The following is a 17670-nucleotide window of genomic DNA, read 5'->3' on the forward strand; positions in this document are numbered from 1 at the left end:
TCTCAAATCCTACACAATAAGTCACGGTTAAATTTACAGTTTATTTCATCGTGATGCGTACAACTGAAAACAAATATTTCTTTGTGGCGAGCGACTCTTGTGGCAAACCACAAACCCTACGAACGAAAATAAAGACGTTTCGGAGCATGAATCGATTGGGGATCGAACTTGTCCGTACTTTAAAGCAGCTGCAGAATGAGGCTTCGACTTCACCCGCCTGGAGAACACCATTCCTCAGAAGCTGACAGTCACTCATCTAATCAACAAACTTCCCTCCTTTTCTGGAATCAGAATGTCCATTCCCGTGTCGCCTAGAACCCACCTGAAAAATCATCCCACTCCCTCGCACGTTCCTCAAAATATATGACAATCTGCTTCAAAATCCCCAGGAATATAAAACCACAGAGACTCATATTTTTTCAGTGACCTCCATTGAATTATTCGCAGAGAAGTCACTCATTTTTGCTGTGTACTGTACTTCAACTCTGCTTCATATAAATATAAAAACGCACAAACACAATGTTCGCAACGCTTGGAGGGTCTCCGCTGTTGGAACGTGCCTCAGGTGAAACCAACTTCACCGATAACATATCAGGATTCATGAAGCTCTCTTCGCAACTACGCAGACTGTCTGCGCAGGCGCAAACTGCAGTTTCTGTGACGTTCTAATTATTTCGCTCCTCTCATTACGCCAATATTATTCTTATGTCCGCGAAGGTCCGGTTCGTGCCCGATTCCTCCCAATTAACCGTCGACGTATTTGTCAGCAGCACTAAAAACCGATAACCGCTAGACGGCCGAGTATATCCGTGGTATTGCGAAGTCTCTCCAAGTGAATCCTGGGAATCGAACCCGAGACCCCAGGATTACAAGGCCAGCGTTCTAACCGCTAGACCACCTCATCTTATTATTATTTAGTGTTCTGTCTGACGACAGGTCCGTATGAACAGGATCCTTCCATCCTTTTCTCGGACTGGGACCTGTTCATATACGTTCTTGGCAGATGATCCAAAAGTGGTTTGCCATTGCCTTCTTCTGTGTGTGAATGGAGTAATTGTTGGGATGCCACGGAGGAAAACTCCGTGTTGCCTAGACCACGGCCTTGCCCAACACAAGTTATAAATTCGGGTACCGCCGGGAATCGAACCCGAGACCCCAGGATTACAAGGCTAGCGTTCTAACCGCTAGACCACCTCATCTTATTATTATTTAGTGTTCTGTCTGAGGACAGGTCCATATGAACAGGATCCTTCCATCCTTCTCTCGGACTGGGACCTGTTCATATACGTTCTTGGCAATGATCCAGAAGTGGTTTGCCATTGCCTTCTTCTGTGTGTGAATGGAGTAATTGTTGGGATGCCACGGAGGAAAACTCCGTGTTGCCTAGACCACGGCCTTGCCCAACACAAGTTATAAATCACTAAATTAAATCTTTACTTCCAATAAATCCGCCGCCATATTAGAGCCTGCAAAGTCGTTCAAGACGGAGTCCGAAAGTGGACTGACTTCATGGCAACCAAGACCCAACATTTCACTTCGGCTCAAAGGGTCCACACCTGATCTGGGGTTCTTTCGTCGGGGTTGAGGCAACAGAGGAGTGAGTGACCTGCCTCGCGCCGGGGTTAAAATGCGTGGGGCTAAACTTCCAATCCTCCTCATACGTCTTCATGGCACAGTGGTCAATGAAGCGCCTTTACCGTAGTTAAAGTATTAACTCACGTCCAGTGGAGAGAGAGAGAGTGAGAGAGAGAGAGAGAGAGAGAGAGAGAGAGAGGAACGTCAGAAACATGCCACATCACAAGCCCGGTCGCTGGAAACACAATCTTTCTTGCAAACCGCTTGGAATTCTGAGCATGACCGCTTGTTCCGGGATGCTGTGCCGATGAGGGTAATCGAGACTATAAGAAACAATGTCCAAGCCGACTGACGTCAGGACCGGAAATAAGCCAGAGACTTCCGCACAGAGAGAGCATCGTTCTATTAGCGTCGGCTGGAACTTGGAAAAAAAAAATACCGACGTGAAAATGTACGCAAAAGAAGTACATACGAGGTGCGATCGGAAGGTTTCCAGACTGCGCGTATAAAAACCCGTACACTTATCTCAGGTATTAAATTCATCCATCACCCTCGAAGTAGTTCCCCTGGGAGTGAACACAACGATCCCAGCGCCGCTGCCAAGCCTGGAAGCATCCCTGGAAATCTTTCTTTGTCAGCCTGTCAAGCACCATCTGCGATTCTGCCTGAATCTCTTCTATCGTCTCAAATCTCCTTCCCTTTAGCTGAATTTTCATCTTTGGGAAGAGGAAGAAGTCACACGGAGCTTAGAAAGGAAGTTGGGGTCGGTTCTTGCAAGATCTTTGAGCTCCTGACAAACGAGAAGTCGATTCTGCTTCTGGTCCTCAGACAGGATGCGTCGCATGTGGAGTTCTTCCTTTAGAATCAGCTGACAGGTCCCATAGCCTATCCCAACAATGTCGCACAAGTCGTTGATGATACGACGTCGATCTTCGTGAATGGCCTGCCGAATCTTCGTAACATTTTCGGGCGTTGTGCTCGAAGATGGTCGTCCAGAACGCTCGTCATCATCGACAGAGGTTCGGCCATTTTTAAGACGTGAATGCCACACAAAAGTTTGCGGACTCCCCAAATGCTTGCTTTAGCATTTCATACGTTTCCGTAGCCGTTTTGGCGAGTCTTTGGCAAAATTTGATGCACACGCCATTCCGAAATCGCAGGAGGGTCGGTGTAATGCACTACCAAAACGCCCGTAACTAAGAAACATATGCTAATTCGATGATGCCGGCTCGCACACTGATTCACTATGAATGTAGGCCGCACCCCCTAGCGGCAGAAGCTCGTACTACATCCGGTTCGCCCTCTATTGACACAGTCTGGGAACTTTCAGATCGCACCTCGTATCTGACGCAAAATATTTATATTATTCGGTTGAATAACGGGGTTCGAATTTTCATTGCCAAAGTTGCACGTCCAAATTTCTTTTTTAACAACGGTGTCGCACCACGAAGGTAAATTTTGTCTTTGCTTTTGGTACCTGGAAGACATGTCCACGTACGTGTATCGATATGTTGGTACTTGTGGACTGCCTGTCAAAGGACTCGGATAATATCCGAAAGTTAATGAAGATGGAAATTTCGAGATTATAAACAGAAAATCAGATCTTAAGAAAGATTAACGAACTTCACATTCTTCGAGTAATTGAAGTTTCAGCCTGTTCTGGAAAAAAAAAAAACTACATTTCGCTTTAAGAACTTCGTAAAATTCAAGTTAATCTCAAAGGAAACAATTTTTAAGATGTGTCAAAACTCATGCATACTTGCGACATTTCGAAACGATAAAAGTCTGTCTCGTTAGGCTTTTGTGCAAAACTGCACTCATCTGTACTGTTCGCCTTAAAAAAAAACTGAAATTACGTGTTACTGTGAAATTATATCGAGGCAATTTCATCCGGAACGGGGTCACATGAGCCCTGACCGAGACTTATCCTTTCATCGCTTATCTCCTGATAAGAACTGCTCATTCAAGGAACACCCGAATAAAACTCGTGTTCCCCAAACAGTGTTTTGCAAAAAAGAAGTTCCTTCGTTGTAGATTTTGGGTTTAAATGTGTCCTGTGCTTTTTTGAATAAAACACTAATTTATTCTCATTTTCCTGCAGCAGATACGAATCTAGTGTTCCCAAGATGGATGTCTTCTGGGCTGCAGCGCCGTTTGGTCTACTAAAAGTCCCGGAAGAAGCCATCTTTGTACTCACCGCCACGAGAACCTCAGATATTTCTGCAGAGCTAACAGCCATTGAGTCACACAGTTTCTTGTCTTTAACTCAATGTTTTGACACATAAGAAAGTGTTTAAAATAAAACTTTCTGATCATCACGAGATCTAAATAGTTTATTTGCTGGTTTTGACCCAAAAAGAAATGTTCAAAGTCTGGATAACGATCAGTTCGGGCTTCGTGTGAAGTTGAGGCCGATGGAGTTATATTATTATTCGGCAGAGAACGTTTTGTGTCGTCTCAATATAAAATTTAATCGGATTTCATTCAGTGATTATTATTATTAAGTGTTCTGTCTTACGACAGGTCCATTGCTCTGCCCAAAAAGAGCTCTCCAGTTGTCCCTATTCTCGGCTTCTCGCTTTAATTCCTGGAACGTCATCTTCTTTCCTTGTTTAAGGTCGTCAGTTAGCTGTATCAACCTTCTTCCTAGTCCTCTCTTTCCTTCAACCTGGCCTTCGATGATATCACTCAGTAATCCATTCCTTCTCATAATATGTCCCAGCCAGTTAGCTTTCCTTCGTGTAATCGCCTGTAGAATGTTTCTTTGCTCGTTGACTCTCCTCAATACTTCTTCGTTGGTCACTCGATCCGTCCACCTGATCTTCTCTATCCTTCACCAACACCACATTTCAAAACTCTCCAGGTATTTCTGTTCCTTCTTCCTGAGTGTCCAAGTCTCTGCTCCATACGTAACACTTCACTAGTTTCGTCTTCATCTCCAAGCCCAACTTGCTAGTGAGAAGTATCCTCTTCTTGACAAAAGCTGCCTTGGCCATGGCTATCCTTGCTTTCATTCAGTGATACGGGAGATAAAACACGTGGACGCAGATCCGTCCAAATATTACATTAATTTCATTTCAAATTCTGCAAATATATATATATATATATATATATATATATATATATATATATACATGATGGACACAATGTTTCAACTCAACCGGAAATCTGTCGACAACGTACCACCTTCTGAGGCTGTTATTTTTACGATAGGTATTGGTTCTCTCTCTTTGGAGAACTGCAGCTCCAAAACGGGCCCGATGTCCTACCCCGGACGATGCATTAGAATGCTGACCAGTACTAGATGAGACAGGGACTGTACCCGAATTTAATTCGCCTCAAGCGACAATCTTCTGCCCACTTAAGTCAGCTTACTCTGGACGACGGTGGAGATGGAATCAATCTGACATGCACACCCATTCGACGCTATATAAGCTCTGTACATGAAATATCGTCGTTAAATAAATCAGGACTGTCCGGCAATCGATCGGGAATTGAACCTGGAAGTTTTGGAATCTAAGCTCAGTTTCTTTCCGGCGAAGAGATGGAGAATGGAGTACGCTGGGACTTGAATTCAATTAAGATGGATAATGAAAACGATACAAGACGACAGATAAAAATTGAGGACTAAAAAATGAAGTTGTAAAGCGCGGATGAAGAGAGGGAGGGGGGGCAGGATGCTCAGGTCGGATTGCAGAGGGGCAGGGAGAGGGCAGGGGGTGACTTCCGGTGTGCTCGTGGAGGGGGGACTGACTGATACCGTGGGAACACGAAGCTTCGCTGGCAACTCTGCGGGCAACAGCGGCCTACGCCCTCCTCAGTGTTTCCTGGCTCACGATTTCAAACAACGAACTACGGGACAGACAGATCTCAGTGTTCCAGGCGCAGACACTGGCTCATTTGGCAACGTCGAAAATCACGAAAACACAGACGATCAAATTTGAGATTTCCTTGGAACGCGAGATCACGTGTTTGTGTAACCACTCGATCGCCATATTTACCACGTTGTACATATACTTTCTTAACACTCATTGTTTCACACATGAACTGACTGTTATGAACGATGCAATTACCTACCTGTCTCTATAAATTCCCCTGTTTTACAAGATTTACTCACGATCAGTGAACTTCCGGTCTTAAGACCCACGTCTCGAAAGTAGTTCGTCATTACAACAAGCAACTCTGTACTTCATGAAAATAACTCTTATGTCCAAAGTTCGCGGAAAGTCTCTTCATAATAGCCCATATTGTACCTCTAATACAGACACACCTCGGTCTGAATATTCCTCGAAAATATCCCTTGACTATAAACACGTTTAAGTCTAAGACATTTTGTCCTTGTGTTCGGTTAAAAACGGAAGCTCCTTAACTGAACGGTACTCCGCGTGTTGATAGTCTGTGTTAATTCCTATACACTCAGAGCCGATAAATTCCTCAGCTGGTGGTTCAAATGCCATCCATCTCTTTCTCTGTTAAGCTGGGAAAGTCTTAGGAACGAAACCTGGCTTAAAGTTATGAATGAAGACTGTCGAGTCACTGTGCTCATTCACGGAAGCCCATTTTTACGCGATTTTAATGTTTTCCGCGAATCCATGGTCAGGACCGGCAAACCTTGACGTCATATCCCCGGGTGTGTTAGGCCTACGAGAATATTTAATTTGGGTGAAAACCCTGGAACCAGGCTACAAAGATCAGCACAAAAGCGATTTTATTCTATGAAGTTTAGAAATTATTCTAACGTCGTGACGTAACAATCCCTGTCCTGGCCTGCGCGTAACGTAGCAGGCCCCTCTTCGGGCGGAAAGTATATTAATGTTATCAGCTCATAATTTTAACTTCAGACCTGATAAACTCGTGACTGTCGGCCAATGGCGTGTCGAGGTGATTTCTAGAAATAATCAAATTGCTTTTCTCTCTGCTTTGGACATAATTTTAACGAGCAGATGCGTACAGCCATAACATTTGCGGTCAACATATTAATTTAATATTCCCAAGCAAAAGTATCAATCTACCTGTTTGCTTTCCAAGTTATAGTCTTTTGAGAACCGCCAAACGGATTTTCACAAAATTTGACATTGCGGAATTTTACTAAACTCTTTTCTAACATTTCAATTATTTTTTTTTAAATCGGACAATAATAACGAACACTATACCTGAGGTTCTACAGCGTGCCGAAGTTAAGTGGGACCCCGTTCAAAAATATCAACATTCAAATTCTGGTAATTTGAACTCTACATTTCCCGACATGCAATGCAACACAATTCGACGTACTTTTGTTGAATTTTGAAACTTGCCTACCGGATCAAAGTTTAAGTTATTAATAATGAAATTAATTTTAAAAAGTTACCAGCGATTACGTGTGAATAGAACGACACTCATTCCGAACGCAACGAAAACCAGTGGGTAGACATTCCAGACAGGAAATCACTGAAGCCTTTAAAACAATATTATATTATGTAATTTTCCCGTCGATTAGAATAATTCTTACTGCAGAATTGTATATGTGTCATATAAATCAGTTCTATTACATTTCCAAATATGACACAACAGTTCCGCAAATTATGAGCGTTACTGTACCATGTTAAGGTCATTCTTCTGCCTGAGTAAGTTACCTGTTGCTTCCAGGTCTCCGATATAAACGAGGAGAAGCCTTCAAAAGTCTGGTAGTCACGGGAAACCAATTTCCAGTATCTACGACATAGAACCCCCCATCTTTTCTTTACGACACGTGGAACATATTTTTCTACCTCTATCAGATGTTATACAACGCAATGGTCACTAAAAGTTCAACGACGCATCTTATATCTCATACAAACTGCCATAAAATTTCCCGTCATGATTGACGGGAACGTTCAAAGCCGCCTCGGTCTTAAAACATCTGCTTTGCTGAGTTTTACGTAACTTCAGTAGACCCTCCTCGAACATCGCGGTTTTCCTCATTCGCGGGAAAAATTGTGGCGTTACAGGGTGTGCCAAAAAGATGTAAATATATACAAGGTTAACATTCCACGTGTTAAAATCTTTTGGGACACTCTGTATTCGTGCTCTTTATACAGATCCTTCGCGGTTTTTCTCACTCACTCCACGCAAATGCTGGGTTGGTACATAGCATCGTGAGAATAATCTGTTGGCCGACGTTTCTCAGTCGCGCTGTTGTCAAAACTAACGCGACTGAGTGACTTACAAGGAAGATGGCGTATTAGATGCGTAGTGGGGAAATGTACCACTGAGGACAGGGATTTTGCAGCGCGTAATAAAACCATCACAACAAAAAATATGAGTACTTCATGGAAACTCGGGGTACCCTTGCAATTCCTCAATGCTTCTCATTAACGGTGTAGCCGGGGGGGGGGGGACACCCCTCAAGCTGCCGGAAGAGGCAACTAACTTCGCAGAAAAAAATGGATAACAAAAGATAGATCATGAAACCGACGAAATCCTCTGACCCGTTCCGACCCCGTCAGAACCTCGTTTGGTCGGTCCATCTTCTATTGACAACGCAACATTCCTTCATTATCTCGCGGACCAGAATTCACAAATTGTTCTGAGGGAACCAGCAGCCTATAAAAACATCTAAATGAATAATAAGAACAATAACTGAGTCATTTACGTGGCAAAACACTCATCGTTGAGGATAAGATGGGTAGGACATGTTGCATGCAAGGTGACGCGAGAATTTAACCAACCAGATGGCTTACCGAACCCTAAGGTTCATCACCGAATTAACCAAAGCCCTCCACCGGACCCTGTCCTGGGCCAACAAAATCCAGTCTCCTTCAACTCCTATCTCCCATAGATCCCGCCTGACATTATCCTCCCTTCTACGTCTAGGTCTCTCCAGAGGTCTCTTCCCCTCAGGCTTCCCAAATAGTGGACCCAACCAACCAGATGGCTTACGGAACCCGAAGTTTCATCACCGAATTAACCAAAGCCCTCCACCGGACCCTGTCCTGGGCCAACAAAATCCAGTCTCCTTCGACTCCTATCTCCCATAGATCCCGCCTGACATTATCCTCCCATCTACGTCTAGGTCTTCCCAGCGGTCTCTTCCCCTCAGGCTTCCCAAATAGTGGACCCAACCTACCAGATGGCTTACGGAACCCGAAGGTTCATCACCGAATTAACCAAAGCCCTCCACCGGACCCTGTCCTGGGCCAACAAAATCCAGTCTCCTTCAACTCCTATCTCCCAAAGATCTTGCTTGAGATTATCCTCCCATCTACGTCTAGGTCTCCCCAGAGGTCTCTTCCCCTCAGGCTTCCCGACCTGTACCCGGTGCACACCTCTTGTCCCATCCATGCGCGCTACATGCCCAGCCCATCTCATTCTTCTCGACTTAATCACCCTGACAATATTGGGGGAGGTTCATCTTTATGCAGTTTTCTCCAGACCCCATCGTCTTCTCTCCTAGGCCCAAATATCCTCCTCAACACCCGATTCTCAAACACCTGCAATCTGTGTTCCTCCCTCAGAGTGAGAGACCATGTTTCGCACCCATACAAAACAACAGGCAAGATTATTGTTTTGTATACTTTAATTTTCACGTTCTTAGAAATCAGACGGGAAGACAAAATATTTTGAACTGAGAAGTGGCAAGCATTTCCAGAATTTAATCTCCTCCTAACTTCCTCGTGAGTGTCATTTTGATTTGTCATTTTGTTCCCAGATATTTGAACTTTGTCCCCCTTTCAAAGGACTTATTAGCTGCCCGCCTGTCATCTGATGACGAGATACTAACATGTACTTAGTTTTTTCTGAATTTACTTCGAGCCCCGCCTGTCTACCAGCCTCTAGTAAAACTTCTGCGTCCCCCAATAAATTAACATCATCAGCAAATGCCAATAGCCGATGTGTCCCATTCAACTGCAAACCCTCGTTACGTATCTTGGACCTTCCTGATGGCGTAGCAAAACGTTAAAGAGCTACCGCTCAGGGAACGCGTAACAGAAATTAGCAACACGTGCCTTGGAACGAAACACGTGTTAATAAACACAAGACGGCGTGAACATTACAGTGACGTAGGCGAATCCGAGAAAGAATTTCTGTAGCAGTTAATGCCTGAACTGATCTCACAACCTGCGAGAATATGGTAAGTTTACTGGCATTTTTGTGTAAGAAAATGAGTATCGTTCTTTGCCGTAGTTCAATTACGCAAACGTGTGAAGTCCGGTTAATCTCATGGCAACAGAACGACATTTCGCTGTCTGGTTGCATTTGAGTACGACGCCTCTCCAACTACACAGGCGTCTTCATTACGAAATCTGTACAACAGTTTCGGGCCGTCCAGTATCTCTTTGGAGATACAACCTTCTACGAGGTGCGATCGGAAAGTTTCAAGACTGCGCGTATAAAACCCGTACACTTATCTCAGGTATTAAATTCATCCATCACCCTCGAAGTAGTTCCCCTGGGAGTGAACACAACGATCCCAGCGCCGCTGCCAAGCCTGGAAGCATCCCTGGAAATCTTTCTTTGTCAGCCTGTCAAGCACCATCTGCGATTCTGCCTGAATCTCTTCTATCGTCTCAAATCTCCTTCCCTTCAGCTGAATTTTCATCTTTGGGAAGAGGAAGAAGTCACACGGAGCTTAGAAAGGAAGTTGGGGTCGGTTCTTGCAAGATCTTTGAGCTCCTGACAAACGAGAAGTCAAGTCGATTCTGCTTCTGGTCCTCAGACAGGATGCGTCGCATGTGGAGTTCTTCCTTTAGAATCAGCTGACAGGTCCCATAGCCTATCCCAACAATGTCGCACAAGTCGTTGATGGTACGACGTCGATCTTCGTGAATGGCCTGCCGAATCTTCGTAACATTTTCGGGCGTTGTGCTCGAAGATGGTCGTCCAGAACGCTCGTCATCATCGACAGAGGTTCGGCCATTTTTAAAACGTGAATGCCACACAAAAGTTTGCGGACTCCCCAAATGCTTGCTTTAGCATTTCATAGGTTTCCGTAGCCGTTTTGGCGAGTCTTTGGCAAGAGATTCAGGCAGAATCGCAGATGGTGCTTGACAGGCTGACAAAGAAAGATTTCCAGGCTTGGCAGCGGCGCTGGGATCGTTGTGTTCACTCCCAGGGGAACTACTTCGGGGGTGATGGATGAATTTAATACCTGAGATAAGTGTACGGGTTTGTATACGCGCAGTCTAGAAACTTTCCGATCGCACCTCGTATGATTTTCCACCGTGTAATCTCGCACAAGTTTCACTGCCTCCAACATCAAGATCACGTTGTCTTCGTATACGCAACCGTGAGGACCTGAAAGCTCGCCAGGACCTCTTTGGTGTTCTATTTAGCTTAATTATTTATCTGCGTAAGCTTTCCAGATGGTTCATATTTAATTTTGGAAAATTTAGGGTACGTTTTAGGTTTCTGTATCGCAGAATTGTACGATGGTCACGAATGTTAAATTACAAATAATGTTGGCTAATTTTAAGGTACTGAATAGCATTTGCATGCGGAGACACTGAGAAAAATCATGAATAACTTCCTACTGGCAGCAGCTCTCTATTGACCATCTGAAGCCGTGAGAGACAGGAAGTCTAAACGATATTTAAAAATCCAGTCCGTACCTCAGAGAAAACGGTGCACTTCGTCATTACAGAAAACAGCTGACTAACACTGTTTAAGGAAATAATCGCTGTTTTCTGTGATAGATGAATACACTGTAGGCAAACTGCAATTAATGTTTATTAAATTAGATGGTAAATATAGTTACCACTGGGTTTTAAAGGATTAAAATTTGAACTAAGCCGTTAATTTGGTGTAGAAATATCTAAGATGGCAACACTGTTATAATTATGGTTCTTAAATATCTGTCTACAACATCGGGCCGTCATTTAATGAGTAACAACATTCCCTACCGCCTTCATCTTCTTCTCTGTATTACGAGCATGTAATTGAGGAATGACCACGCCTTCAGCACGCGGACCATTTGCGTTCCTTCACAGTTCTCAGGACATGGGCTACGTGATTCACAGTACCAAAGTCTCTTAGCAATCGCAGTCATCTATTATTCAAACATCTGATACCGGAAGTTTTATCATTTGCATTAAGAGTTTCTGTGCATCGTTCCTCGAGGTGTTTACACAGAAATCCCCACCATAACCAGGGCCATCTTCTTGCAAATTGCGCGCTAATGCATCATAACACCCCGATAAACAGACAAAGAAAAGTGTGAAAGCGATGTTGCTAGCTCTTACGTCCTCCTTTTCAGTATCAATTCCTTCGAATGTTTCCAAGTCTCTCTCCATTTCTCATTTCTTTCTATCTACGTCCCACACCTTGGTCCTCAGGGCTCAGAAATATTGATGTTATCGGTTCCACGAGTTCGCTGTCGCCGTCAGATGGAGCTGACTCCAGCTCTCTCTTACTGTATCACACAGAAGCCGATCCCTCATCTAAGGAATCCTACCGAATGTCTATAGATCGAGCCAACGAAACGTTGGGACTCGCAGTGCTCAGGAACTCGAAGAACGGGTCGATCCCAATATCACACACGCGTAGTGAAATGTTTGATCTCCGGGGAAGGAGTTTCGAAAGGTTAAATAAGCTTTTCTGTTTAATTTCGAATCCAGAAGCTCAGACTATTCCAGCGCCGAGTGGTTAATATGGACAGTGAATTGGAAGGAATATGAAAGGAACCGATACAAGCCTAATTTACGGCGCTATAATCACGGATCTCCAAAGTAAGAAGCCGGAATGATAACCACTGAGAAGTAAAACTCGGTATATAGCCAAGGTTTATCATCGAGTTATGCGAATATCATAACACCGCTGCCTAATATTAAATCAGGCATCACATGGGGGTTGGACAAAGGAGCCGTTTGTGGCCACAGTTCTACACAGACATTGTCCCACCCCTTCGCAACAGCAAAATATAAAATGGTAAAATAACTGAAGTAATTTGAGACTGCACACAGACACAACGCGTTACTTTTATGAGGGAATCTCCCACGAAAAGGCAACTTGGATCCAGGATTGGGGTGGGGGGGAGAAGGGAGTTGTAAAATGGGAGCGATCCTTCTAACCCTGACAGGCGTTCTCATTAAGAGGTGCTGAATACTCCACCCAGGGAATAATTTTTTTTACAAAGGTCGCAAGTTGCAGGTGAATTTAAAAATAAATATTTTAAACAAATGATGACAACGTATTCAGATTACTCACCCCTGTTAGTGCATGAAACAGGGCTGTCTGGAATGTAAAAGCCCTATCTGTCTCAGCAAACTCGAGGAAATTCGAATAAATGCAACGTGACGCGAGAGATTACAACGCCTACTACTAAGCTCCACGTGTTTCATATATATATGTAACATAGAGAGGGGATTGCAGAACTCAAGTAGACAATTCACACGCACAACTTGGAACTTCCAATCGTACCATCCACACCGTTACAGGTGTTCAGTTCTAACCTCAAAGTCCCGCAGTCACCACGTTTTTATTATTTTAATTTTAATTTTTAACACACAAAATGTTTCAAACGAGATATCTCGTAACGGTTATGACCTGCATCTCGAATCTTCACTTCATTGCCTGTTGTCAGCAAAAACAAAGGCCTCTGTACGCCACTCCCTAACCATTAAATAGACGTTGCAAGGCTATATAAACAAAGGAAAGGCAGTGTTTATATATTGCAGAAAATAGCCATATCCTTAATTTCTATGGGCTTACGTCATAATAGGCTACAAAATGACTTACAGTCTATGCCGTGTGTTTCGAATGACATATAACGTTTAGATTTTCGTTTAACAAATATTTTATTGGAGACACAAAGCTCTTGTTAACTTAAATGTGTAATATCCATACAGAACACCACTAAAAATATAATTCTGTATCTTTCTTTTTGTAAATCAACGACACTTTGAAGAGATAAATATAGTCTCAGTTTCAAAATTCGCATGGCAACATGGACGTGAGTGAATATTTGTGGAAAATAATATAAATAATAAAAGCAAGCCTTCGGTCACTCCCCCACTTCAACGTCATATGACTCTGGTGTCTACCCACATGCAGTGTTAAGTCATTTCACGTAGCCACCGCACCTAACCTCCAAAGGTTTGGCGCTGATGACATGTATATTTTACGTAACATAAACAAATACCTTGATAACATATGAATATTCTTAGAATATTTCTTACCTCATATCAATCAGGAACCGTAATCTAAGGCCGGGTGAACAGGAAGGCAACTGCAAGCTTCAATCCAACTTCTGTTCCACTTTAACTACACCACAACTGAACAAAACACAAGGCAGTAATGGCGCGACTCCACCTGGGAAACATTACCGCAACTGGTGGGAGAGGTGGAAACTAAGCTAACAAGCAGTGCCGTAAGTCAGTTTCATCCCGGGAGTCTAGTTTCCTTTGTCGAGGTGCACAAATGACAAAGGAAAAGATTTATCTCGAAGAAATAAATAAATATTTCGCTCGGTCAGTGAACTCAAGGATGAACCTTGCTTCTTACGACAAATATAATCCCGATTATTCTAAGACCTTCCGTGGTACTCATTCTTGATCTCGGCACTAGATGGGGGGGGTGAGTGGTCAGCATCACGCCCCGGCCGCATTTTATCCCCGGGTAAGGACCTCGGTACCCATTGGATAGGAGGCTGGGTGGACCCCAGAGCCGATCTGGACGCAGAGGCTAGAGGAAAAATCCTCTTCCCCGTCGGGGATCGAACCCCGGTAGCCCAGTCCGTAGGCAGTCACTGTAATGACTGAACTACGTTAAAGAATGAAAATCCTTGAATACACAAAACTATTGGGCAGCTGACAGAGAACTGATTTTTCTCTAAGTACGTACATCCAAGTAGCAACTTCTTTTTCGCTGACAACAAGGCAGTAGTTAAGTTGAGATACAGTTTAAATTTTCCTTAGTGTATATTGGGCGTAAGTGTCACATCTACCTCAGATTAACTACGCTGATAATAGGAAATTAGAAATCGCGCTCAGACCAAGCGTTCCTTTGGGAGGAGCGGAGATGCACGGACACGTGGAAGTGATGACGTAACGCAAGGTACAAACGGTCTGACGGATCTTTTCTGACTGAATGATATTTTGTAGACAGGAGTTTCAGGAACAACAAACACGCTTCAAATATGAACATTTGGGAAGAATTTTGTTACGCCTTGTTTTATTCAAGTGTTTCAACGTGTGCCTATATGGTATATGAATTTATTTCTAGCCCCAACTTTATACTAGCTATCTCCTTAAAAAAAAATCATTGGGTTATCAGTGTTTTCACACAACACAACAAGACTCTGAAATAAGTGTTGCTCCTTTTAGACAAGTTCTCACGAACTACGTGTTAATATTATTGATGATAGGAAATTGAAATGTCATACAAAGCCCTGGGTGGCTTGAGGTTCGTGCCCAGTTCTACAGAACTGGTTCGAAGCCAAAGGCTTCGTAATGAAAGTGATGCTGCCACAAATGGGAGGACCCTGATAACAAAGACGGAGGGCGACTCGCCTGTGAAGCATCGGTGGACTTCCGGTCGAAACGGGGAAACCGAACGAGGCCAGTCACAAGAGAAAACTTTCCAACGCATCCTACACGGACTGCCCTGGAATCGAACCCGGTCTTCTACGTTGAGAAGCCGGTGACCAACGGACTGCGGTCAGCAATTCTGTGCAGGTCACTCTCTCTCTCTCGACAGGTACCTAGATCGAATCCCGGCGACGATCTGACGGTCTGTCGTTGCTTTCTTAAGTTTATCCTGGAGAACGCAAGGGTAATATTTAAAATAAGCCACGACCACATCTCGTTATACGACGCTATATAACCAGCGCAGTCAAAAACGTATCGTTAATAAACTATTTTTTTTTTTTAAATTTACATAAAATTTTGGAACTGTGCCAAAATCATTGAAAATCTGTAAACATGGACCATTCTATAATTTATGTACACGCAGATGCTAATTACATAGTATTTAACATTAACGTGTTTAAGCATCAGCTTACGACATTTAAAAATCAAAGACGCTCCCATCTCAGACATTTGCGCGGCCGATAAATTGTCACCGTGACATCGCCCTACCGAAAGTCACGCATTTTGCCAGAGAGAGACAAACGCACGGACATGGAGATTCAACAAGCCTCTTCCATCGGCCTGTAGAATAAGAAAAGTGCGTGAACCAGGGCGAATTGGAGTGTTTATTTTAACATGTTCGAATCAAATTAGGTAGCTCAAACAACGTTCTCCTAGCGTATCCAGTTTTGATAATTTGGATTACGATGTTTTCAAAGGCCTATCGTAAAATGAAAGTTTGCCAGGTATCAACTGTAGCAGATATACAAGGTCTTTGAGAGCAAATTTAAAATAATGTGCTACCCTAGAATAATTTGTTAACCTTTAAATACACTTTATATTTGAGCGTATGCTGTGGTAATTTGTCGTTTTTGAATATTATTAAAGATAACTAAAATTTGTTACAATTCAAAAATGGAAAAATTATTCTTGGCACAAGGTAAGAGAAACTTTGGCCCACCCTGCCTTAAAGCACCTGGTTATTACAGTTTCTTTCAAATCGACTTCGTGAACACAATCCATATCGCACAACCTTAACTCAAAACGAGCTGAAAATTGCGTCATAGCTCCTTCCTGCGGATTAATTCGTTGTTGGATACAAACGTCCGAAATGCTGAGTAGCCCCAAGTTTTATTTTCTGGAAGATATCTTTCGCATCTGCTGAGACTCCCGACAATCATGTCGTCCACTTCCGGTCACGTGGCCTGGTTGAGGAGAGGTCTGGTCTGCGGGCAGCTATACCACCAGATACCACCACCTCCACTAAAATTTATGAAGCACCTTTTCCTTCTCCCAGATAACCAGGGACGACGTTGTTTTAAATAAAACCCTAACAGCAGCGAAAATATCACACGTTTATCCTGCAGTCGTTTTAATAAATCATGATATTGGTGGGACACACGAAATGCACGATAACTTTTCGGTGGTAATTTCCCTGTAATCTCGCTTACGTTCACAGCCACTGAACACACAACTACGATCTTGCCAGTGGCTTTACAAAGCTGTGAAACGTAAACCTGGCAGAGAACGAGGTTAAAGGTGTTATTTTTTTTCAGCTCTAAATATTATATTACACGGAATGCGATCTGTTGATTATCATAAATTATGATGCAGAAGTTGCCATCTCATACGCACTCAACGCCATAGTTGCATGACGTCATACTTTTTCTGAAAGAACTTCATCATTGCACCAAACTGTACGCCTCAATTTCACCTTTATAACGAGACAAAATAAAAGGATGTAGATTCAACACCTGTTCTGTGTCTGCTTGATTACATTTCAATGCTTTGGCCTCGTGTCTGAATAACAATAGGTAATTAAGAAAGTCTGCAAAATTTAGCCTACGTATTAACAGCCAACGTCCAACGGTAAGACCCCCCAGAGGCGGGCCTGGCTCTACCGAAGATGAGGACATTTTTCGTTGGAGACTGACCACGAAATAAGACTTCGGAACAACTTAGTATGTGTATAAGACGACTTTATGGCAAACTGTGTCTGTTCACAAACTTAATATCGGGAAAATGTAACAAACACCAACCACAGCGAGCGATTTATGGCTGCTATTTTGATGATTTTTGGCCAATGTGAAATATTTGACGCAGTCATATGAGATCGAGGCCTGCAATGTCATACCTTCTGCATGGGAACTTATAATCGGACGTTTATTTATTACCAGATATGCACATAACTGTTTGTAATGACCCGCAACTCTGAATTCTTCTCGCAGAGTATATATTTATGTGCACTGAACAATTCCTAGAATAAAAAATTATTATTTTCCAGCACAGATTTAACTAGTTTATTCATTTATTGATCTTACTAAAGAGAGACTTGTGATTTCTTTTTGGTATAGATTGAATATTTTAATATTAATTAGATGGACTTCAGTTTCAAAGGGCTAAGTACTGCTGTTTACTGATAAGAAACAACGCTCGTCTACAAAGCAACATCACAAGCCAACCAGCATAAGAAACGTTAAGGCATATTTAGTAATAAAGAAACATCCTATACGCAAGATTATATTACGAAGAGGGATATAGGATATTATGAGTTATGTAAATGAAGAACTCAAAA

General features: G+C 43.0%; 1 protein-coding gene across 1 annotated transcript in view; it reads right to left on the reverse strand.

Moving 5' to 3' along the window:
• The window catches only part of XNP (ATRX chromatin remodeler XNP), a 190136-nt gene extending 176298 nt beyond the window's left edge, over positions 1-13838 (reverse strand). The window contains exon 1 of the mRNA XM_087352021.1: positions 13707-13838. The gene's annotated coding sequence lies outside the window, so the exon portion shown is untranslated. The remainder of the gene's footprint in view (positions 1-13706) is intronic.
• Between the last annotated feature and the right edge of the window lie 3832 nt (positions 13839-17670).

Source organism: Zootermopsis nevadensis, unplaced genomic scaffold, assembly GCF_977971745.1.
Source record: "Zootermopsis nevadensis isolate Lab colony 2312 unplaced genomic scaffold, Znev_1.0 Znev_ptg000020l, whole genome shotgun sequence".
NCBI lineage: Eukaryota > Metazoa > Arthropoda > Insecta > Blattodea > Termopsidae > Zootermopsis > Zootermopsis nevadensis.